Below are 25,740 nucleotides of genomic sequence, written 5' to 3'. Positions count from 1 at the left end.
AAGGGAGGGTGGAGGAGCAGTAGTCGAGTGTTTATCAGTGTTGATAGAACTTCGGTAGTGTTTTCCTCCAAAATTTTCTTTGTTCAAATCCCCAGCTACAATAAATGCGGCCTCAGGATTTTTGGTTTTCAGTTTGCGTAAAGTCCAGTGTAGTTCCTTGAGGGCTTTCATGGTATCGGCTTGAGGGGGAATATACACGGCTGTGACTTTAACTGAAGAAAATTATCTTGGGAGGTAATACGGTTGGCATTTGATTTGTGAGGTACTCTAGGTTGGATTAACAAAGGTCTTGAGTTTCCGTACATTTATCACAATCACACCATGAGTAGTTCATTATAAAACATACACCATCGCCTTTCTTCTTCCCGGAGTGTTCTTTATTCCTGTCTGTGCGATGTACTGAGAATCCAGCTCACTATATGGAAGCGGACAGTATATCCGGAGAGGGGCATGATTCCAGGAAACAGTATGTTACAGTCCCTGATGTCTCTCTGGAAAGAGATCCTCGTCCTGAACTTGTCTACTTTATTGTCCTGAGACTGAACGTTGGCGAGTAATATACTCGGTGGATGGTGTGCACGCCTCCTGAGTCGGACTATAAGTCTTGGAGCAGCCTCTGGGATTAGTTCAATTGCCCTGGGGGGGGTACGAACAAAGGATCCAATTTGGAAAGTCGTATTTCTGACCGTAATGCTGTTGAGTTACCGCAGCTCTGATATCCAAAGGTTCTTTACAGCTGTATGAAATAAAACAAAAAACGTTCTAGGCTAATAATGTAAGAAATAAAACACAAAAGAATGAAATACTGCAAGTTGTTTAGTGGCTTGAAGCAGAGCTGTGATGTCTGTTGGCGCCTGTTGTATTTGGCGCATATGACAAATTAATTTAAATTTAGTTTGACCCCATTTTTAAAACCAAGGTACTTCTCATGCAAGAAATGAAAGAGTCAGTTCAGAATCAGCCCACTTGTGTAGCTCTATATCATGTTGGAGAGCGAAGTGATGACGGGTGAGTTTCCAACCACGAAAGACTCCTGTAGACATCTTGGATTACAGCTGAAGACCTGGAAGGTCACTACCCACTGCCTTTCCTCCCCTCCTACTTCACATAGTGCAGTGCCCTTGTTTTACCTACAGCTGTCTCACTCTGTTAGCATCCATCACAAGAAGCTGCTGCCTGTCAACCCATCAGGGAATGGACTGATTCCACTCGTATGCGCTACATTCTGGCAGTTTTGTAATATGTTATACACACTATTACATTGAAAATAGTAATTAATGGAATTGAAAAGAGGGACAAAGGCAGGGTTGGTATTTCCTGTCAGAAGAAAAGGGGTGGCAAATGACAAGACTTAAAGTTTACTGTGATAAGGCTCGCAGCCAACTACTCCATACCTACAGATATAAGATCTGTCTTTGAGATTTAAAAAGGCTTCTAAAATGTCCACATTGTAATCTGACTTGATTTGCACTTTTGAAAAATGTATAATTTCAACTGCTACAAATACATCCAATAATTATTATCCACATAATTAACATTTCCTGTTGCTGCAGGATTATTCTCCTGCTGTAAGAGACTGGCTCAAATTAAGATCCTACATATGTAATATACCAGTGATCACCACATTAACAATTTCCCATAGGGCCTGTGGGATTGTTATAATCGCAAACGTCAGTGCTTAAGCTGCTTTGTTGTTGGAAAATCAACAATCCATCTATCATCACCCGTTTCATGTTTCCTCCACTACAGTAGTGTTCCTTAATCAAGACGGGCCCTGGTGCCCAAAATAATTACTATTACCAGCCATATTTCCCTTAATTAAAATAATTTTGTTGGTAAGGCTGTGGGTTAATATTACTAAGCATTGTAACAGCAGAGCAGAACCTAATCTAAGGGCGCATTTGAAGCTGTTACCAGAGCAGCCACAATATACATTCAGCACCATGAATGGCGGTCAGAAATTAACCCGTATAAGTCGATCAGCACCATCGAATGCACAAAGTGGTCAAAAAACACCCTATTTTATCTGCAAATAATAGGCAATAGCTTATATTATAAAACGTAAATATATAGATCAATCTCTTGACAGAAACACCGAAACACAGCTAATGACCCAGTACATGCTCATGGAAGTTACGCACAGCGGCAAAACTGACACTGGTATTTCAAATTATCTGCTTTCCACAGAGGCCCAAAGCAAAACTACCAGCAAATCAATCAAATGGAGCACTCAAACAGATTGCTTAAATGGCAGCATGCCTTTTAACAGTATATGATGTGTATGTGCATACTATTATTCTTATAGCCTAGTTAAACGTATAGGCTTTGATGACAATGAAATGGCTCAGTGGCCGTGCACCAGAACATGGCTTCCAAAGGCAGATCAAGCATAGTCGTAGATTGGCAAGCAATGTACATTAATCTCAATAAAGCTTGATTTATATAGGCTGTCTAGGTAGCCTGCCATGTAAAAATATAAGCATACTCATTTGATGGGCATTCGACGGGCCTTGCGCTCTGCGAAGTCGTTGACTGGCATTCAAATCCATGGTCCTGGCTCTGGTGTTTTCAATGGACAGAATGGCCAACCCACTCAGTCTCTCCTGTCCCATGGTGCTCCTCAGGTATGATTTAATTATTTTCAGTTTGGAAAAGGAGCGCTGTGCACTGGCTACTGTTGCAGGCAGAGTCATAAAAAGGAGCATCGCTGTAACTACTTCCCCAAATGTAGCAGTGACTGAATTGTAATCTACAATGAGCATCTTGGCCAAGTCTCTCACTGTAGTGTGCTTTGCTATTTCCTTCGTTAAACAGGCCCTGAAAGAGAGTAATTGGCCAGGGATGCTTGCTGATATATCTTTGCTGTAATGTTCAGCCAGCCGGCTGGCGGTCTCATAGAGCGGATCATCATCTGTGTTGGCCAGGGTAGTGGGATGGATTGAGTCAAACAGACTCGGTTCCCCGCAGACCTTTAACCTCTTGGGGCTAGGTGGGACACTAGCGTGCCACCTGTGGTGCACTCCATCAACAGCAGGTGCATTTCAAGAGCGGCAAATTTGAATCCAAATAAATGTCAAAATTCAAATTTTTCAAAAATACAACTATGTTACACCATTTGAAAGATAAACATCTCCTTAATCTAACCACGTTTTACGATTTCAAAAAGGTTTTACGGCGAAAGCATAAATTTAGAGTATGTTAGGACAGTACATTTACAAGAGTTGTGTGTAATGTTTTGTCAAGTCAAAGACAGGGTCACCAAAACCATAAAACCAGCTAAAATGATACACTAACCTTTTACAATCTCCATCAGATGACACTCCTAGGACATTATGTTAGACAATGCATGCATTTTTAGTTCTATCAAGTTCATATTTATATACAAAAACAGCGTTTTACTATGGCATTGATGTTGAGGAAATCGTTTCCCTCCAATAACCGGCAGTCAAGTCAGCGTCACAAATTAAATAATTAAAATTAGAAAACATTGGTAAAATATTATATTGTCATTTAAAGAATTATAGATTTACATCTTTTGAACGCAATCAACTTGCCAGATTTAAAAATAACCTTACTGGGAAATCACACTTTGCAATAATCTGAGCACTGTGCCCAGAAAAATACGCGTTGCGATACAGACTAGACGTCATGTTGGGGAGATCTAAAATCGAAAATACTATGTAAATAATCCATTACCTTTGATTCTCTTCATCAGATGTCACTTCCAGGTATCACAGGTCCATAACGAATGTAGTTTTGTTCAAAAAAGCTCATCATTTATGTCCAAAAATCTCCGTCTCGTTAGCACATGATGTAAGCCAGCCGGACTTCTCGTCATGAACGAGGGGAAAAAATATATTTCCGTTCGTTCAAACATGTCAAACGTTGTATAGCATAAATCATTAGGGCCTTTTTAACCAGAACATGAATAATATTCAAGGTGGACGAATGCATAGCCTTTTATAACGTATTGGAACGAGGGTACCCAACATGAAGTAGCGCGCCAGGTGTCTAATGGGACATCACCGTTCCATGGCTCTTGTTCGGTCAGATCTCCCTCCAGAAGACTCAAAACACTTTGTAAAGGCTGGTGACATCTAGTGGAAGCAATAGGAAGTGCCAAAATATTCCTAAACCCCTGTGTTTTTCAATGGGATAGGTTTAAAATCAATACAACACATCAGGTATCCACTTCCTGTCAGAAAATGTCTCAGGGTTTTGCCTGCCAAATGAGTTCTGTTATACTCACAGACACCATTCAAACAGTTTTGGAAACTTTAGAGTGTTTTCTATCCATATATAATAAGTATATGCATATTCTAGTTACTGGGTAGGATTAGTAACCAGATTAAATCGGGTACATTTTTTTTATCCAGACGTGCAAATGCTGCCCCCTAGACCCAACAGGTTAAATCTGTTTGACAGCTGGTGGATAATGATGTCAAGGTTTGCATTAAAGACGTTGACTCAAAAAACGACTCTCCTCATCAGACAGTCGCTCGTCCTCGCATAGCTCATTAAAATGACGCTTCGCCTTCCTTCTCCGAGTGTCTCATGCATTCTGAGCTCCCCATTCGTCAGCAAGGGTCTTTGCAGTGACGTTGGCCTTCTCAAAATCCTATCGGAATCCGGACAGGATCTCTATCATGTCCTTAATTAGGCTTACTGCCCTGTGCAGGTCTGCGTCTTTGGCCTGTAGCATTTTGGAGACAAATTCACATTTTCTAAAACCTTAATCTGCAGAATGACTAAAAAAGCACTTTTTCAGTGCTGCTATATCATCCCTCTCGTCTTTCTTGTCACTTATAAGCACAATCTTGGTGAGGGCCTTCATTACATCCACATATCTGTATCTCAGGGCGGCAAGAGACTCATATCTAGATGACCAGTGGGTGGGACACAGTCGTTTTAGAGTTACATTTTCTTTTTTTGATGTAAAATCAAATATACTGTACCACTCAACATTGACCACCTCTTTATGCCATGCCCGAAGAAGGTGTATAACAGTTCAACAGTATCATAAAACGGTTTAATCTCTGGCCGATTTTCGACGGAGTCCTTGAGAGCCAGGTTAAGATTGTGCATTGCGCACATAAACAGCAAGCGGCTCTTTTTCGGATATTCTGGCCTGCACACCCGAATAGACCCGCTCATGTTAGCAGCTCCATCATACCCCTGCCCATGACATTTTGAAATATCCAGCCCATTATCCTCTATGCTGCCCAGGGTTTTACATTGAAGCTCAGCTGCTGATGTGTCAGCAGTCTCCAGAAATCCCCATAACGACTCTGTGATGGTCAGATCTGTGGTGACATTATTTGCATCCCTTATCACTCTCGCATAGCGATAAACCTGGCTTAACTGGTCTACTTTGGATACATCCGGTGTGGTGTCCATAAAAATAGAAAAAATGGGGCTTCCTGCATCTCTCCCTAAATGTCACACTTCACTCACTCAGCTAAGATATAAATCAGCTCAATTTGGATTTGAGGACTGAGATAGTTAACGGATCCTGCGGGGCGTTCTAAAAGTTCATTCAGAACTGGGTCGTAAAATGACAGCAGTTCAATTATGCCTGGAAAATTCCTACTGTTGGCCTGCCCCAGCTTTTCACGGTGCCCTCTGAACACCAAATTACATGATGCCTAACTAGTTCTTGCAAGACCCCAGGTTGCACTTTCACATTTCTTTGGAACCATTTCTTTGGAGGAAGAAGAAGAAAATTGAGGAGGAAGAGGAAGAAGAAGAGACGGAGAACAATAGAATCTATGAAGTGCTCAGGCATCTTGAGTACTTTTAAACATGCAATTTAAGTATATCTTGCCAGCCTTATGGAAAAAAAAACATATTTCCTGTGGGAAATTACATGATTTCCCATGTGACATTTCCACATGTTTTGCACATGTAACATTATGTATTTTTGGAAAACTTCCCTTGACATTTCACATGTGATGATATTTCATATGTAGATTTTCATGTGATCACATATGCATAAAAACGTTCATATGAGATTTCACAGGTGATGCCCTGCAAACAAAAATGAGTCTTCATGATACACACACAACTCACATGTTTGACTACAGTAATTTTGTTATTACCTGGGATTTTAATTCACAACCTCTTGGGTCACTGCATTGCGATCTTCCTGCTACGCCACTGATTTAACCTGTATTCCTACACTTGAGACTTCAAAGTAAATCTCAGCTCCGTTAAAAATACACACAAAAGTGATAATATTTATCATAGTGATTCAGGAGTAACATTAAAACGGAATAACATACATTGGAGAACTATACAGAAAACTCAAATTACTGAAATAAGTCAATTAAATCAATGAAGAAAGAATACTAAAATAGCAGTCAGAAGGCACTCTGTTGCTAAGAGAAAAACAGTATAGGTAATGAATGTATAGACAAATGCTACAGACAGTCTGTGCTACAATGTCAAATTCAGCAGATTTGTGATTTCACATGTGAAGTGTCACATCTGAAATGTCACGTGACGTGTTCCAAAAACATGTTTTCACATGTGAAATGTCACATGAAGTGTTCCAAAAACACATGTTTTCACATGTTGTCATGCCTCACCAACAATTGCATTTAAACTTATAGGATACTTGTTTAGATGTGCTTATGGCACAATTATTATTATTATTATTTTATTCCTGTAATTTTACAGTCAGTTACTGGCTACCGAGTTGCAGTGAAAACTCAGTAGCTGAACTGAACTTTTTACAGAAAAATATACTGTTCAAGTACACAGAAATTCAAATTATTTTCAAAGAATTAGGAATTGGCTGTTTTGGTTCACTTCCTGAATTGACTGGAACTTAAATGGACTTGACCCCAACATTGGTTAGGACACTTGGGACACAACCACACCCTTTGGACTCAAAAGCTCTTGGATGCCAGTAACCTGAATTTCCTGCTTCAGCACCAGGTCTGTGGTCATGACAGAGAGTGGCCACAGATTTATTGGCAATAATACATTACTGCACTTTTCTAAAAGTTGACTGGAGTCAAGTAAAAAAAACATCTGATTATCTGACAACACCAATGAATAGGTAGCAGTGCTCTGGGACATTTGACATTAAGGTTTAGATTCAATCAGATCAAGCCTAAACACACAATTGCCGACACCGACGTAGCTGACAGAATCTAGCCCTAAGTGTAAAGAAATGCTCCTGGGATTTGAACTTGCAACCTTTTGGTCTGGAGTGCATTAATGTCTCAGCTGGGACACAAGATTGTTATTTGTTACCAAGAACATATTGCCACACATATAAGTGTACGGTTACAGTACATTGTTGTTCCCATGTATGCAAAAAAGGTCAAAGGCCCACATACGGTACCTTCAGAAGTACACATAGGAACTCACATGGTACTTGTCGGTACCTTTCAGAGTACATGTGCAGAAAATCTAGTATAATGGACAAAATAAAAGTCTTCCCAATATATTCAATATAATGCTGTGTTCAAAACTATGTGGGAGGTGGAAATTGACCAGTTGTGTAATCGTAAATACCAGTTGGATGCATTCATGTGCTTTAAACTCAGAGAAATGCCAATTGGCTAATGGCCAACAAGCTGTGTCAACCATAAACTAAAAGTACAGATATCATGCTCGTAAACAAATTCTAGAGTTCAAAAATCCTAATAATTGATTGCTTTAAAAAAAATAATTTTTTGTTGTTACATTTAACTGCCAGAAATGCTATTATCTAGGTAATTTCCTTAGTAGGTGATGTCAGAATGTGGGAGAAGTCGGAGCTCAGGGATGATAGATGCATTTCCCAGTAGTAATTTCCAGTCAGAAGCCAGTTTAAGTGGATTTATCCCAGTTGAATGTGGTAAATTCCCATTCCTCACTTCGTTACGGATGCAGGATTAGGTACAATCATTACTACACTTTGAAATATAGGTTGGGGCAATCTGGAGGCATAGTCTGTATTTGTGCCAACCGTCAGGCCCTACACCCAAACAAGGGCACTCCGTTCATCCACCTCTGGCCTGCTCGCCTCCCTACCTCTGAGGAAGCACAGTTCCCGCTCAGCCCAGTCAAAACTGTTCGCTGCTCTGGCACCCCAATGGTGGAACAAGCTCCCTCACGACGCCAGGACAGCGGAGTCAATCACCACCTTCCGGAGACACCTGAAACCCCACCTCTTCAAGGAATACCTGGGATAGGATAAAGTAATCCTTCTAACCCCCCCCTTAAAAGATTTAGATGCACTATTGTAAAGTGGTTGTTCCACTGGATATTATAAGGTGAATGCACCAATTTGTAAGTCGCTCTGGATAAGAGCGTCTGCTAAATGACTAAAATGTAAATGTAAATGTCAGTAGAAATGTTGTACCAGTTTATTGGTTTATCATTATGTTGATGAATGTTGATGATGTTGATACATTATGTTGATACTTTGAAATTTGTGGAAATGTGAAAGGAATGTAGGAGAATATAACACAATAGATCTGGTAAAAAAAAGATAATACAAAGAAAAAAACAACTGTTCTTTTGTATTTTTTTGTACCATCATCTTTGAAATGCAAGAGAAAGGCCATAATGGATTATTCCAGCCCAGGTGCAATTTAGATTTTGGGTACTAGATGGCAGCAGTGTATGTGCAATGTTTTAGACTGATATAATGAACCATTGCATTTCTGTTCAAAATGTTATATCAATACTGCCCAAATGTGCCTAATTTGTTTATTAATAATGTTTCATGTTCAAAATTGTGCACTCTCAAACAATAGCATGGTATTCTTTCAGTGTAATAGCTACTGTAAATTGGACAGTGCAGTTAGATTAACAAGAAGTTAATAAGCTTTCTGCCGATATCAGATATGTCTATGTCCTGGGAAATGTTGTTGTTACTTACAACCTCATGCTAATCGCATTAGCCTACGTTAGCTCAACCGTCCCATGGAAGGGACACCGATCCCGAAGAGGTTTTTACATGGCAACTGGCTATGAATGAAATATTCTATGGCTCTTTTCTGCAGAACTGACAGTATGTAATAGTGATGGGTCGTTGAACAGATCTTTTTGGTGAACGTTTGGAACCGAATCGCATCGGTGCAAGAGCTGTTCATTTGACTCCCTGATTTGCATACTGATACTACTGTTTTTTTGTTGTTGCTCAAAATAATGTTTTTCTGCAGATAAGTTACAAAATAATTCTCTAGAGGGTGAATCCTCACTGCAGAAACACTAAATAGTGGGGAGAGCGCATCAGTTTGGCTTCGCTTACTTTTGGCCAGGTAAATATATTAGAGCATGCATTTCACAATCTGTCACAATGGTAGCTTAACTTGTGGCCTTTATAATTGTGTCATGGTTCTAGGTTGATTTTAAAGCATTTTTATCAGAGAGCTGTTTGGGAGACAAATGAGCCAGCTCACCAAAAAGACTTCCCCCACCTATCATTAGTACTCAAACAGAATGTTAAGAGAATACAACAGACTAAATTAACTGGGATGACATTCCCTCTTATGGGAGACCAAAAAGAGCTAGCTGAAATCCATGCCTCGAATAAGCCACTCCTGCAGTCTTCTGATAGGCTGCTGCTGCTAATGTGTGCTGCTCATCAGCAAGCAATGTGCACGTTGTCAACAGAAGAGTCAGTGAAGGCACAGTAGGTTACTAGCAAGGATTGCTGGTGGCAGGAAGTGTCCTGTAGTTTATTGGTAAAATTTTACAATAACTTACTGACAAGTAGATTCCAGGTAAGAAATTACAAATCCACAGTGACAAGTTGCCATTAAACTCCTGGAAAATGAATAACAAATTCTGTACAAATAAACCTAATACCAAACCATTCTCTTGCAAAGTTTAAAGAATAATGTCAAGGTAGTTACTGATTTTGTACTGGCATAACTATAATGCACTTAAACTGCTCAAACATTTCTACTACCAGTTGGCACAAATACACATGTATGTAACCATGCCCCAAAATATGCTAATGACCCCCACCATACATTGCCAACATCTATCAAAGCACAGTGATGATCATACCTTATATTCAAAGTATTGGGTAGAAAAATCTCCCATTATACCTACAAGGTACTGAACTGTACCATGTGAGTTTATATGCCTAACTGTGAAGTGTAACTTTGAGCTTTTTGTACCCCAGGGAACAACACTCTACCGTAACCATACCCTTTTTTTGTGTCTTATACGGAACAAAAAAATATTAAAAAACACGCAATAATTTCATCGATTTTACTGAGTCCCTGAACAAAATATAAACGTAACATGTAAAGTGTTGGTCCCATGTTTCATGAGCTGAAATAAAATATCCTATACATTTTCCATATGCACAAAAACATTATTTCTCTCAAATGTTGTGCACAAATTTGTTTACATCCCTGTTAGTGAGGATTTATCCATCATCAAGATAATCCATCCACCTGACAGGTGTGGCATATCAAGAAGCTGATTAAACAGCATGATCATTACACAGGTGCACCTTGTGCTGGGGACAATAAAAGGCCACTCTAAAATGTGCAATTTTGTCACACAACACAAAGCACAGATGTCTCAAGTTTTGAGGGAGCATGCAATTGCCATGCTGACTGCAGGAACGTCCACCAGAGCTGTTGCCAGAGAAATGACTGTTATCTTCTCTACCAGAAGCCGCCTCCAACAGCATTTTAGAGTATTTGACTGTACATCCAACCGGCCTTACAGCCGCAGACAACGTGTATGGTGCCGTTTGGGCGAGCCATCACCTCATGTTTCAGCATGATAATGCACGTTCCCTTTTCACATGGATCTGTACACAATTCCTGAAAGCTGAAAATGTCCCAGTTCTTCCATAGCCCGCATACTCACCAGACATGTCACCCATTGAGCCCATTTGGGATGCTCTGGATCGACTTGTATGACAGCGTGTTCCATTTCCCGCCAATATCCAGCAACTTCGCACAGCCATTGAAGAGGAGTTGGACAACATTCCACAGGCCACAATTAACAGCCTGATCAACTCTATGCAAAGGAGATATATCATGCTGCATGAGGCAAATAGTACTCACATCAGATACTGACTGGTTTTCTGATCCACGCCCCAAACGTTTTTTAAGGTATCTGTGACCAACAGATGCATATCTGTACTCCCAGTCATGTGAAATCCTTAGATTAGTGCCTAAAGAATTCCTTTCAATTGACTGATTTCCTTCTATGAACTGTAACTCAATAAAATCTGTGAAATTGTTGCATGTTGCATTCATATTTCTGTTCAGTATAAATTACATTCGACCGCTTGCTCAAATGTTGTCATGTCAAAATGTTGCATCCCCATGTAATTGTTTTTTACATTACATCATGTTTTCACATGTGCTCACATATTGTCACATGTAGTTTCATGTTCTCACATGTTGACATTTTGTATCCACATGTTGTCACATTTATTTCACATTCATTTCACATGAGATCATGTTATCACATGTTGCTTCATGTTGTCACATGTTATCACATTAAGTTCACATTAAATCACACGAGATCACGTGAAATTCATGTGGTTTTTCCGTAAAGCAATGAAGTAGAGGAAACAAATGTATTGGTATTCAAGCACCTCAGAAATCATGGAAAAATATCTAAGATATTAAAGAGCATAAATTCATCAACTTCTGAGTGGTTTTTGCTATCCTGCTGAGTGCAGATAAAAGTTTCCTCCTAACTCCTAGTTAAATAGGACCATACAACATGAACACATTACGTAACTCATTATCTCCCTTTCTCATGGTGAATGTCTACCCATGGAGACTATGTCATGGGTAGACATTGGGCTGGACTGTGAGACTGTATCATGGGTAGACATTGGAATGGACTGTGAGACTGTACCATGGCTAGACTTTGGGCTGGACTGTGAGACTGTACCATGGGTAGACACGGGCTGTGCTAATGTAGGAGAGAGAGGAACATAACACATTCTCAATGACAGAATCGACAAAGAGGCAGGATTAGGAAGACATAACAATATAGTTTAAAAATACAATAAGTAGTGAAAGTTTGGTATTTTGAGAAACCCCTGTGCAGCATGGTCAGTAGTCAAGAAGACTTAAGCCATTATTAGTAGATTTTATGTTTACCATCTACAGTTTGCACTCCGCATTATTTCACTGGCCTTTGTGGACAAATATAGCCTCCTGCCTCTCCTACTACTGCTGATGAATAGCGGGGGTCAGAGGTCAAGGCTAGCAGAGGGAATGTTTGGGTTTCACAGCTCTGTTTACATCATAATAGCCCCTAATTCACTCATGTTCCTACTCAGACACTTAGCTTGGAAAAAATCATATCAACGGTTTTCCCTCCATGTTTGTTTTGTTGTATTGTTTCTCTCCTCTCACTGCCTGCCATTGTTAAAGTTTGGATATAGTATCTATTTTGGTTGGAAATGACTGGAAAGCCACATTACTAGCTCCAGCTTTCACTTGTTCTCTTGAACCACACGGTGAGTGCCAAGTCCTCACTTTTAGTTTGATGGAGTCCAAGCAATGTTGGCATGATACATAGCTTCTTGTACAAGATTTGGAGTCCAAACAGTGTAGCCCTTTCAACCACCAAATAAAAGTAAGCTAGATGAACCTGTTCCATTTCTAAACTAGATCAGATTCTAAGGTTTTATGGAGATCATTTCCTAAGCCCACCAAATGAAGTGTACTTTTAAAGGAGGATCTTCTTATGAGGAAATGGTGACATAGTAAAATAAATAAAAAAGTCTGTAAAAAAATTGTTAAAGATATTTCATGCTGAAACCCTCATGTTAAACACCAACAGTATTCACTAAGTTGATGGTTTATATGTAGGATAATGTTTAAAAGCTTTGTTATTCAATTTGTTTTATTTGAAATTCATCTTATTTAATTATTTCATATATTTTAAAAGCGATAAGGCCACACAGAGGGCCAGAGATAATTACAGACACCTGTACAAATCTGAAGTACCAAAAAGGGCCACTAGATGTCTTGCGATAGATTACCGTAAATTTCGGACTATAAGCCGCAACTATTTTCTCACGCTTTGAACCTCGCGGCTTAAACAATGACGCGGCTAATATATGGATTTTTCCCGCTTTCAATTTTTTTTTTCCAAAAAAACACATTCTGTGATGTGCTCAGTTTTTTGGCGGCATGAAGCTTTCATTAGACCAATGAAATTGCCGAACAGGTTAAGGTCAAACAACTTTTTTGTTTACTGTTTAGATTAAATCGAGCGCTCTCAAACTTATTACGGTAGTCATTTTGTCACCCTCATCATGGCAAAGACACGGAGAAATGCATATGATGCAGCTTTCAAGTTGAAGGCGATTGATCTGGCTGTTGGAAAAGGAAATAGAGCTGCTGCACGGGAGCTTGGTCTTAAGGAGTCGACGATAAGACGTTGGAAACAGCAGCGTGAGGAATTGACTCAGTGCAAAAAGACAACTAAAGCTTACTGCTAATTTTTAATTTTTTGTTACAAGCCATGTTTCGTTAAAGCCTATTTATTTTTGTTACAAGCCGTGTTTCGTTAAAGCCTATTTATTTTTGTTACAAGCCGTGTTTCGTTAAAGCCTGTGTAAAGTTCATTTGTTTCAATGTACCGGTAGGCACCTGCGGCTTATAGACATGGCCACGCAGTCATGGGTGAACATGGAGTACAGGGAGGGCTGAGAACGCACCCTTGTGGGGCCCCAGTATTGAGGATCAGCGTGGTGGAGATGTTGTTACCTACCCTAACCACCTGGGGGGCGGCCCGTCAGGAAGTCCAGGACCCAGTTGCACAGGGCAACCACCTAGCAAACCACCTATCGTAACTGATGGTGGTGAAGGAGACCAGATTACAAAGCAAAAGAGGGAGTTTACCCAGAAGGGGTTTGTAGATGAACACATACAATTGTATCTTTCTGAGCATATAAAGTGAGGTCCAACCTACCATTTGGTACAATGTGCAATGACGTGTGAGTGACTTGGCATTTGTAATAAAGTGCAAGGATGCATGATAAACAGAGTCCAGTCTCTGTAAGACGGAGGAGGTTGCATGCATATACAACAAGTCACCATAATCAATTACAGAGAGAAAAGTGGCCTGAACAAGCTTCTTCCTAGCCATAAGTGGGAAGCAACATAATGTAGGTACATGGGAACATACATAGGAACAACTGTGGCTCAGTTGGTAGAGCATGGTGTTTGCAACGCCAGCATGGTGTGTGCAACGCCAGGGTTGTGGGTTCGATTCCCACGGGGGGCCAGCACAAAAAAAATATAAATACAAAAAATGCATGAAATGAAATGTATGCATTCACTACTGTAAGTCGCTCTGAAAAGAGCGTCTGCTAAATGACTGAAATGTAAACATGGGAGAAGAGGCATGCCTGGATGTTGTCCAAGTCTCTGCTTTAAAAATAACAGGAGATGTGGCGCTAACCCCAAGGTCTGAGTCCCCAGGAGCCTGGTGTGACAACCCCTCATCCTGCTTCCTCTGATTACACAGAAAGATGGGCCCCAGGCAACCCTTCCAGACCCTGGGTTTCCTCCCCCAAACTTGAGCCTGATTCAGGGGTCCTCCTGCCTCTCCATCCCCAGGCCTTGTGGTATGCGGCAGGATCGGGAAGGGCTTCAAAAAAGTTCACTCAAAGCAGATCTCGGCATTACATTTTTTTATATTAAGTCAGGAAATGGATGAACGAAAACCCTCCTTAACCCAGGTCAAAGATCAAATAACACAGGCAAAAACAAGTAAGCATGTCTTTCAGCATGAGGTAAAAATAAAACGTTATTCCCCTGCTTATAAGTGGGAATCTGCAATGAATTAAGAATGTGAAACATTCTAATGTTGGAAAATTATTACACACATTTCATCCGCCATCTCTGAATGGATGGGTGTTTTTAACCTGTTAGGGCTAGGGGGCAGTATTGACACGGCTGGATAAAAAACATACCCGATTTAATCTGGTTACCACTCCTACCCAGTAACTAGAATATGCATATACTTATTACATATGGATAGAAAACACCCTAAAGTTTCTAAAACTGTTTGAATGGTGTCTGTGAGTATAACAGAACTCAAATGGCAGGTCAAAACCTGAGAGATTCCTTTACAGGAAGTGGCCTGTCTGACCATTTCTTGAACTTCTTTTCCATCTCTATCTTTTACTAAGGATCTCTGCTCTAACGTGACACTTCCCACGTCATCCATAGGCGCTCAGAGCCCGGGAAAAAACAGAATGTCGTCATTCCAGCCCCAGGCTGAAACACATTATCGCCTTTCTCAAGTGGCCGATCAAGGGACTCTGGGCTTATGCGCGTGACCCGACCGCCCCCACCTTTGGGATTTTTTCCTCTGTTTGCCGAAAAGGAGATTCCCTGTCGGAATATTATCGCTTTTCTACGAGAAAAATGGCGTAAAAATTGATTTTAAACAGCGGTTGACATGCTTCGAAAGTACGGTAATGGAATATTTAGAATTTTATTGTCACGAATTGCGCCATGCGCGCGACACTTCTTTACCATTTCGGATAGTGTCTGGAACGCACGAACAAAACGCCGCTATTCGGATATAACGATGGATTATTTTGGACCAAACCAACATTTGTTATTGAAGTAGCAGTCCTGGGTGTGCATTCTGACGAAGACAACAAAAGGTAATCAAACTTTTATAATAGTAAATATGATTATGGTGAGTGCTAAACTTGCCGGGTGTCTAAATAGCGAGCACGTGATGCCTGGGCTATGTACTTAGAATATTGCAAAATGTGCTTTCACCAAAAAGCTATTTTAAAATCGGACATATCGAGAGTGCATAGAGGAGGTCTGTATCTATAATTCTTAAAATAATTGTTATGCTTTTTGTGAACGTTTATCGTGAGTAATTTAGTAAAATGTTAGCGAATTCCCTGGAAGTTTGCGGGGGGTATGCTAGTTCTGAACGTCACATGCTAATGTAAAAAGCTGGTTTTTGATATAAATATGAACTTGATTGAACAAAACATGCATGTATTGTATAACATAATGTCCTAGGGTTGTCATCTGATGAAGATCATCAAAGGTGAGTGCTGCATTTAGCTGTCTTCTGGGTTTTGGTGACATTATATGCTGGCTTGAAAAATGGGTGTGTGATTATTTCTGGCTTGGTACTCTGCTGACATAATCTAATGTTTTGCTTTCGTTGTAAAGCCTTTTTGAAATCGGACAGTGTGGTTAGATTAACGAGAGTCTTGTCTTTAAATAGCTGTAAAATAGTCATATGTTTGAGAAATTGAAGTAATAGGATTTTTAAGGTTTTGAAAATCGCGCCACAGGCTGCAAGTGGCTGTTACGTAGGTGGGACGCAAGCGTCCCACCTAGCCCATAGAGGTTAATTCACAGGATACAGTATCTTGTCATCTCTTGTGGTTTTTGTTTATCCATTAACAGGATGGCTTCCCTCCCCATGTTTCTTTCCAACCAAACCACAATTTCCCTGAGCAGAACTATGTCTCCCAATCACAAGTCGACATCTATCACCTGCTGTCACATCAACACAACAGAGCCCTGCGCACGCACAATAACAACAAACACTCAAAAATGTCTGTCGCAGCTGTTTTTATCACATACGGTTTTCTTAGAGTACCTCAGCTGTCCGTTTCGGCACCAGTGTTTTTTCAAAGTGCTCCATTGTAAACCGTTGTGTGGATGTTACCCTTTCCTCAGTCAGCTGAAAATGGCTGGTCATTTACTCGCAGCTAAAAATCAGCAACACCTGCCAGACTCAGTTCAAACTATTTATGTCAACAGCCCTGAGGGGTATCCTACGAAGCAAGCTAGATCTACTCAGGGTTTTCTAACACTAACCAGCTTCAGTTAGCTTCACATTCCAGCTATTGCTCGTCTGCCTGCCACTAACTCTAGCAGGCTTGTAACTGTGTGTGTATGCCGCACATGGCTATTCGAATGCCAAACTCGTCATCGAGACAATACTGAAACATCCATAAGTAAGTTAGTGTCACATTTCATTTGTGCTGAAATCAAAATGAAAGTAACGTTATCTTGTAAATTCAGAAGGCTATGGTGTGAAGTAGGCTTTTAGAAGTGCTGTTTTTATTTTATGACTTATAATTTTAAACATGTCCATTTCATCTGTGTTGTCCTGTAATCACAGCCACTTTGGAAGCCTTTGTTTAGGCCTCTAGAAGTGCAAGTGATATAAAGCACCTAGTATTCATTAATATGCTGTAATATTAACCTGATCTAATCCCTTGTAATTACAGTACAATACTGTAGAAATAATTATTCTTACAGTTTAATAGTCATTGCTCTAGCATCAAGTTACCATGAATATCTTAGTATTGTATTGGCACTATCCAGAAATGGTCAGAGATATATCATAAGATATCTTGTAATTACAATTGTTTTGAAGACCACTGTATCCTTAACTACAACAAAATGTTGAGTAACGGTTATATAAACGTTTTACTTACGATATATGTGAGATATGTTTATTTTTTTCATCAACCTTGGTTGAATGCACTGACTAAGTTGCTAAGGACAAGAGAGCCCGCTAAATGACCAAAATGTAAATATAAAAATGAAAACTTGCAAAGAAAATTGGGAAATATGTTGCTTCATGGGTAATTCCAGTAATATACTGTCAATTAGATTACAGTAACATTTTTGGGACCATAAAATGGATTACCTTAAAATGGATTACAGTGGCTGTACTGTTAAATAAATTATAATAACTACCTGGCCAATTGATGCCAATAAGTTACTGTACATTTTACCAGATGTATTTTTATGCCGTCTGTCATTACTAAATATGCAATGGGATATATTTTAACATTCAAAATAATTACATACAAAAACCTTTAATGAATTATATATTTAATCAGTTGTCTTCCTCAAATGAAGGGGACGATGACGCAATCTTTGCAAGAGGGAGGGAATCTGATTATATTGGTCATCAACTCATGGCTCAGTCATTTCATTCAGGGTAAGTGGAGCAGGTTACCTCTGAAGGATTTGTTGCCATTGAAATGTAACTGGCTAAAAGGTGAGCCACTTGTGTTTGACCTGTTGCCCCGAGTTGAACTCAGAGTTTACCACATGTTACCTCGCTAACTCCACAAACCTGCTTCATAGGATACCACTCAGGAGACAAAGTTTATTGAAAAATGAAGTTATTTCAGCCAGAATAAACTGCTACCAGAATAAACTGCAGGCTGGGCCTGGCATGATGTTTCAATAATTTATGACAGAAGTGTTTTTTTTAACCTCTATGGGCTAGGTGGGACGCTGCGTCAAAACCTTAAAAATCCTATTACTTCAATTTCTCAAACATATGACTATTTTACAGCCATTTAAAGACAAGACTCTCGTTAATCTAACCACACTGTCCGATTTCAAAAAGGCTTTACAACGAAAGCAAAACATTAGATTATGTCAGCAGAGTACCAAGCCAGAAATAATCAGACACCCATTTTTCAAGCCAGCATATAATGTCACCAAAACCCAGAAGACAGCTAAATGCAGCACTCACCTTTGATGATCTTCATCAGATGACAACCCTAGGACATTATGTTATACAATACATGCATGTTTTGTTCAATCAAGTTCATATTTATATCAAAAACCAGCTTTTTACATTAGCATGTGACGTTCAGAACTAGCATACCCCCTGCAAACTTCCAGGGAATTCGCTAACATTTTACTAAATTACTCACGATAAACGTTCACAAAAAGCATAACAATTATTTTAAGAATTATAGATACAGACCTCCTCTATGCACTCTCGATATGTCCGATTTTAAAATAGCTTTTTGGTGAAAGCACATTTTGCAATATTCTAAGTACATAGCCCAGGCATCACGGGCTCGCTATTTAGACACCCGGCAAGTTTAGCACTCACCATAATCATATTTACTATTATAAAAGTTTGATTACCTTTTGTTGTCTTCGTCAGAATGCACACCCAGGACTGCTACTTCAATAACAAATGTTGGTTTGGTCCAAAATAATCCATCGTTATATCCGAATAGCGGCGTTTTGTTCGTGCGTTCCAGACACTATCCGAAATAGTAAAGAAGTGTCGCGCGCATGGCGCAATTCGTGACAATAAAATTCTAAATATTCCATTACCGTACTTCGAAGCATGTCAACCGCTGTTTAAAATCAATTTTTACGACATTTTTCTCGTAGAAAAGCGATAATATTCCGACAGGGAATCTCCTTTTCGGCAAACAGAGGAAAAAATCCCAAAGGCGGGGGCGGTCGGGGTCACGCGCATAAGCCCAGTGTCCCTTGATCGGCCACTTGAGAAAGGCGATAATGTGTTTCAGCCTGGGGCTGGAATGACGACATTCTGTTTTTTCCCGGGCTCTGAGAGCCTATGGAAGACGTGGGAAGTGTCACGTTAGAGCAGAGATCCTTAGTAAATGATAGAGATGGAAAAGAAGTTCAAGAAATGGTCAGACAGGCCACTTCCTGTAAAGGAATCTCTCAGGTTTTGACCTGCCATTTGAGTTCTGTTATACTCACAGACACCATTCAAACAGTTTTAGAAAATTTAGGGTGTTTTCTATCCATATGTAATAAGTATATGCATATTCTAGTTACTGGGTAGGAGTGGTAACCAGATTAAATCGGGTATGTTTTTTATCCAGCCGTGTCAATACTGCCCCTTAGCCCTAACAGGTTAAGGCAAGTGTTTCACAGAACTAGGGTCGTTGTCCTAGTGGAAGGTGAACCTTCATCCCAGTCTGAGGTCCTGAGCACCCTGGAGCACTTTGCGCCATTCATCTTTGCCTCAATCCTGACTAGTCTCTCAGTCCCTGCCGCTGAAAAACATCCCCATAGCATGATGCTGCCACCACCATGCTTCACCGTAGGGAGGGTGCCAGGTTTCCTCCAGATGTGAAGCTTGGCATTCAGGCCAATGTCTTGACTCTCTCCTTGGTGAGGATTAAAAGGACCCAACAACTAGGCAAATGTTTGAGGATAGCCAGCACAGGAGAGGAGAGGGGGGAGTTGGGCAGGTTTTATGACTTAATGACTGGTCGTAAACTTTCTCTCTTGCACTGTGGTATGGAGAAGTTCAAAATCCTTGTTACAACAGAGAGAGACTGTGCCACCAAAACTTCAACATCAAAAGATTGGACATTGGAACATTAGTTTTGGAATCCAAACAATTGGAATGGCGGTAGGGAACCAAACAATAATCATGTCATATAATTTAGCATTTTGTGATTTCATTATGGATGGAATAACAAGATAACTATCTTTAATAGCTTTCACAATGTAGATATCAGATTCACATCTAAATGTTGTAAAACATATCTGATTAAATATGAAACTATTTGTGAAAAGATAGCAATGTGATTTTAGCCATCTAAATTAGATAATTGTTTTTCATATAAACTTTTGCCAAGTTGGTAACCATGCCCACGTGAGCACAGACATTGTGGCAACGTGATGGAACCACCCTCCAAGCTGAGTGTTTAACTTCTTACATCTAGGCGTTCCGCTAGCGGAACCCCTAGCCAACAGCCAATGGGATAGCAGGGCGGGAAATAAAAAAACATCAAAAATCGAATAATTCAAATTTCTCAAACATACGACTATTTTACACCATTTGAAAGATACACTTCTCCTGAATCCAACCACGTTGTCTGATTTCAAAAAGGCTTTACAGTGAAAGCAAAACATTAGATTATGTTAGGATACCACCCCAGCAAAAAATCAACACAGCCATTTTCCAAGCAAGGATAGCCGTCCAAAAGCAGAAAACCAGCTAAAATGATGCACTAACCTTCGACGATCTTCATCAGATGACACTCCTAGGACATTATGTTAGACAATACATGCATTTTTTGTTCTATCAAGCTCATATTTATATCCAAAAAACCCATTTTACATTGGCGCGTGACGTTCAGAAAATGTAGTCACTCCAAAATTTCCGGTGAATGGGCACATCAATTTACAGAAATACTCATCATAAACGTTGACAAAATATATAACAATTAAAGAATTATAGATAAACTACTCCTTTATGCAACCGCTTTGTCAGATTTCAAAATAACTTTACGGAGAAAGCACATTCTTCAATATTCTGAGTACTGAGCCCCACCATCAATGCAAGCTATACTGTTAGCCGTCCAGTCACGGCGTCCACAAAACTCTGAAATATGTTAAAAATATTTTCGTACTTTGCTGATCTCCGGCAGAATGCACTCGGAAGGACTCCCACTTCCACAAGAAATGTTCATTTGTTCGATAAAGTCCATAATTTATGTCGAAATAAATCAGTTTTGTTGGCGCGTCCAGATCACCATTCCAAAATGCATGAAGCGCGTCTATCCACCGTCGACGAAAAGTTATAAAGTTCCCTCAGCGTTTGTAGAAACATGTCAAACCATGTTCACAATCAATCTTTAGGGTGTTTTTAACCTCTTACATCTAGACGTTCCGCTAGCGGAACACCTGCTCCAATATCCAATGATGGGGGTGGCGCGAATTACAAACTCCTCTAAAATCCGAAAACTTCCATTTTTCAAACATATGACTATTTTACAGCATTTTAAAGACAAGACTCTCGTTAATCTAACCACACTGTCCGATTTCAAAAAGGCTTTACAGCGAAAGCAAAACATTACATTATGTCAGCAGAGTACCCAGCCAGAAATAATCAGACACCCATTTTTCAAGCTAGCATATAATGTCACAAAAAACAAAACCACAGCTAAATGCAGCACTAACCTTTGATGATCTTCATCAGATGACAACCCTAGGACATTATGTTATACAATGCATGCATGTTTTGTTCAATCAAGTTCATATTTATATCAAAAAACAGCTTTTTTACATTAGCATGTGACGTTCAGAACGAGCATACCCCCCGCAAACATCCGGTGAATTTACTAAATTACTCACGATAAACGTTTACAAAAAACATAACAATTATTTTAAGAATTATAGATACAGAACTCCTCTATGCACTCGATATGTCCGATTTTAAAATAGCTTTTCGGTGAAAGCACATTTTGCAATATTCTCAGTAGATAGCCCGGCATCACAGGGCTAGCTATTTAGACACCCAGCAAGTTTAGCACTCATCAAAGTCAGATTTACTATAAGAAAAATGTTCTTACCTTTGTTGTCTTCGTCAGAATGCACTCCCAGGACTTCTACTTCAATAACAAATGTTGGTTTGGTCCAAAATAATCCATCGTTATATCCAAACAGCGGCGTTTTGTTCGTGCGTTCTAGACACTATCCTAAAGGGTAAATAAGGGTGGCGAGCATGGCGCAATTCGTGACAAAAAAATTGTAAATATTCCATTACCGTACTTCGAAGCATGTCAACCGCTGTTTAAAATCAATTTTTATGCCATTTTTCTCATGAAAAAGCGATAATATTCCGACCGGGAATCTTCTTTTAGGTAAACAGACAAAGGAAAAGAAAGCATTCGGTCGAAGCGGGCACGCGCCTAAGCCCATAGTACTCTGAGTGGCCACTTGCCAAAAGCGATAATGTGTTTCAGCCAGAGCCTGCCTCGATATCGTTCAACTTTTTCCCGGGCTCTGAGACCCTATGGAAGCCGTAGGAAGTGTCACGTTATTGCACAGATCCTGAGTCTTCAATAAAAAGAGCCAAGATGAAACACTACTTCTCAGACAGGCCACTTCCTGCTTGAAATCTTCTCAGGTTTTGGCCTGCCATAGGAGTTCTGTTATACTCACAGACACCATTCAAACAGTTTTAGAAACTTTAGGGTGTTTTCTATCCAAAGCCAATAATTATATGCATATTCTAGTTACTGGGCAGGAGTAGTAACCAGATTAAATCGGGTACGTTTTTTATCCAGCCGTGTCAATACTGCCCCCTAGCCCTAACAGGTTAAAGACAAGACTCTCCTTTATCTAACCACATTGTCTGATTTAGCCCATAGAGGTTAGAGAGGACAGTCAACCATTCTATATTCTGTTAGTGAGGAGAATCAACCATTCTAGACACTGTTAGCGAGGACAGCCAACCAATCTAGTCACCGTTAGAGTGGACAGTCAACCATTGTATAGACTTTTGGTTAGGACAGTCAACCTGTGTATACACTGTTAGAGAGGACAGTCAACCACTGTATAAATTGTTAGAGAGAAGCGTCAACCATTGTAGACACTGTTAGAGAGGAGCGTCAACCATTCTAGACACGGTTAGAGAGGAGCGTCAATCATTCTAGACACTGTTAGAGAGGACAGTCAACCATTCTAGATGCTGTTAGAGAGGACAGTCAACCTTTCTAGACATTGTTAGAGAGGACAGTCAACAATTGTAGACACTGTTATTGAGGAGCGTCAACAATTCTAGACACTTATAGAAAACAGTCAACCATTCGATATTCTGTTTGTGAGGAGAATCAACTATTCTAGACAATGTTAGAGAGGAAAGTCAACCATCCAACTCTGTTAGAGAGGACAGTCAACAATTGTAGACACTGTTAGAGAGGAGCGTCAACCATTCTAGACACTGTTAGAGTGGACAGTCAACCATTGTACACACTTTTAGAGAGGACAGTCAACCGTTCTGTACACTGTTAGAGAGGACAACCAACCATTCTAGACACTGTTATTGAGGACAGTCAACCATTCTATATTCTGCTAGTTAGGGGAATCAACTATTCTGAACACCGTTAGCATGGACAGTCAACCACTCTAGACACTGTTAAAGTGGACAGTCAACCATTCTAGACACTGTTAGAGAGGACTGTCAACCATTGTATACACTGTTAGAGAGGACGGTCAACCATTGTATACACTGTTAGAGAGGACAGTCAACCATTTAATATTCTGATAGTGAGGGGAATCAACTATTCTATACACCGTTAGCAAGGAAAGTCAACCATTGTAGACGCTGTTAGATATTATAGTCAACCATTGTAAACACTGTTAGAGAGGACAGTCAACCATTGAATACACTGTTAGAGAGGACAGTCAACCATTGTAGACACTGTTAGAGAGGACAGTCAACCATTGCAGAAACTGTTAGGGAGGACAGTCAACCATTGTAGACACTGTTAGTGAGGAAGGTGAACCATTCTAGACACAGTTAGAGAGGACAGTCAACCATTCTATACACTGTTGGAGAGGACAGTCAACCATTGTAGACACTGTTGGAGAGGACAGTCAACCATTGTAGACACTGTTAGAGAGGACAGTCAACCATTGTAGACACTGTTAGAGAGGACAGTCAACCATTGTAGACACTGTTAGAGAGGACAGTCAACCATTGTAGACACTGTTAGAGAGGACAGTCAACCATTGCAGACACTGTTAGAGAGGACAGTCAACCATTGCAGACACTGTTAGAAAGGACAGTCAACCTTTGTATACACTGTTGGAGAGGACAGTCAACCATTGTATAAACTGTTAAAGAGGACAGTCAACCATTGTAGACACTGTTAGAGTGGACAGTCAACCATTCCAGCAACTGTTAGAGAGGATAGTCAACCATTCTAGAAACAGTTAGAGAGGACAGTGAACCATTCTGGACACTGTTAGAGAGGACAGTCAACCATTGTATCAATTGTTAGAGAGAACAGTCAACCACTGTATAAACTGTTAGAGAGGACAGTCAGCCACTGTAGACACTGTTAGCGAGGAAAGTCAACCATTGTAGACACTGTTAGAGAGGACAGTCAACCATTCTATATTCTGTTAGTGAGGAGAATCAACTGTTCTAGACACTGTTAGCGAGAACAGCCAACCATTCTAGACACTGTTAGAGGGAACAGCCAACCAATCTAGTCACCGTTAGAGTGGACAGCCAACCATTGTTTAGACTTTTAGTTAGGACAGTCAACCAGTGTGTACACTGTTAGAGAGGAAAGTCAACCACTGTATAAATTGTTAGAGAGAACAGTGAACCACTGTAGACACTGTTAGAGAGGACAGTCAGCCATTCGAGACATTGGTAGAGAGGAGCGTCAACCATTCTAGACACTGTTAAAGAGGACAGTCAATAGTTCAAGACACTGTTAGAGAGGACATTCAACCATTCTAGACACTGTTAAAGAGGACAGTCAATAGTTCAAGACACTGTTAGAGAGGACAGTCAACCATTCTAGACACTATTAGAGAGGACAGTCAACAATTGTAGACACTGTTATTGAGGAGCGTCAACAATTCTAGACACTTATAGAAAACAGTCAACCATTCTATATTCTGTTAGTAAGGAGAATCAACTATTCTAGACATTGTTAGCGAGGATAGTCAATCATTGTAGACACTGTTAGAGAGGACAGTCAACCATTCTATATTATGTTAGTGTGGAGAATCAGCAACCCCAGACAGTGTTAGAGAGGAAAGTCAACCATCCGACACTGTTAGAGAAGACAGTCAACAATTGTAGACACTGTTAGAGAGGAGCGTCAACCATTCTAGACACTGTTAGAGAGGACAGTCAACCATTCAAGAAACTGTTAGAGTGGGCAGTCAACCATTGTACACACTTTTAGAGAGGACAGTCAACCGTTCTGTACACTGTTAGAGAGGACAACCAACCATTCTAGACACTGTTATTGAGGACAGTCAACCATTCTATATTCTGCTAGTTAGGGGAATCAACTATTCTGAACACCGTTAGCATGGACAGTCAACCACTCTAGACACTGTTAAAGTGGACAGTCAACCATTCTAGACACTGTTAGAGAGGACTGTCAACCATTGTATACACTGTTAGAGAGGACGGTCAACCATTGTATACACTGTTATTGAGGACAGTCAACCATTCAAT

This window comes from Salmo salar, chromosome ssa01 (genome assembly GCF_905237065.1).
Source record: "Salmo salar chromosome ssa01, Ssal_v3.1, whole genome shotgun sequence".
NCBI classification, from domain to species: domain Eukaryota; kingdom Metazoa; phylum Chordata; class Actinopteri; order Salmoniformes; family Salmonidae; genus Salmo; species Salmo salar.
This window is presented reverse-complemented; position numbering follows the sequence as displayed.